Source organism: Ceratina calcarata, unplaced genomic scaffold (genome assembly GCF_001652005.2).
Source record: "Ceratina calcarata isolate Rehan_Ccalc_2016 unplaced genomic scaffold, ASM165200v1 scaffold5202, whole genome shotgun sequence".
Classification (NCBI taxonomy): domain Eukaryota; kingdom Metazoa; phylum Arthropoda; class Insecta; order Hymenoptera; family Apidae; genus Ceratina; species Ceratina calcarata.
In genome coordinates this window covers 1-1,018 of record NW_017176343.1, presented here as the reverse complement: position 1 = coordinate 1,018, position 1,018 = coordinate 1, and the positions used below count along the sequence as shown (strand labels likewise).

At 39.6% G+C, this 1,018-nt stretch overlaps 1 long non-coding RNA gene across 1 annotated transcript; it reads left to right on the top strand.

The window, feature by feature from the left end:
• Positions 1 to 6: 6 nt before the first annotated feature.
• Positions 7 to 1,011, top strand: LOC108628410 (uncharacterized). The gene is made up of 3 exons (XR_001916788.2): positions 7 to 115; positions 228 to 381; positions 498 to 1,011. It is a non-coding gene; the product is annotated as an uncharacterized LOC108628410 (long non-coding RNA).
• Positions 1,012 to 1,018: the final 7 nt, after the last annotated feature.

Sequence of the window (1,018 nt, the reverse complement as noted above, 5' to 3'; positions counted from 1 at the left end):
GTGCATGGATCTTGGATTCATTTTCGTGTTCAGCAGGTTCTCTAGGTCCAGTATGTTGAATTTGATAATTGGGAATTGATTAGAAAAATCATGGCCAGCCAAAGTGTCCCCCCTGGTATGTATAATTCACATATTTCTGGAAAAGCATGAACAGAAACATTAAAATTAATTTTTAATAATACTTAAACATTATATAAATACCAATCAAACCATTACCTGTGCTTTAGTCATGCCTATGATGAAAATAACAAATGTTGGAGTGGGGGGAGTCTCCAGAAATCACAAACTCTGTTCGCAACAATCCCAGCACATAACATGCTTCTTCGCCACCTCACAGTAGCCTATTAATCCTCCAGGACTAATTTCAAACTTCTGGCCAAGGTATTTTAATCAGAATTTCCGTAATTAAACGAAACTTCATACCAGCCGTATGTGCTTATTATATTTCAATCAGAATCTGAAACAGAAAGGTATATGATTAATTTCCTGCGTTTTAGGGCTTTTGCATGAACTATTGCCAATCGATGAGTCGTGGGCATTCGACTTTTAATAATAAAATCGGATAAACAGGCAGCTGTGCGTACAATAGACAGGGAGTGGCGAACTCCATGAATGACGAACACTTACATTTAATCGTCCCTGTATCGCCAGGAAGTCCAGCCTACCAGTTCCTGTCCCCCAGCTAGAAGCACTGCACATCTTTTATTTTTTGAATGGCTCGACCTCTCTCATTCATTGTTCAATAACTTTGAACAACATCCGAAACCGAGCAGAGGCACGCGCCTATTGTGTGACCCAACGGGAGGTGAGGTAGCTGCAAGAAATACAGGTGGAATTTGAAATTGAAAGAACGTATAATAGACCAAGGGGTGCTTTTGTACAACATTTAAACGATACCTACCGGGCGTTACAGGTTGCTACCATTGTTACACTGTACTTCCCGACTATGTATAAACGTCCTGGCTGTTTCGAATTATCTTTTGCGTCACTTGCATTAAAATTAAAATGTAACATGTTC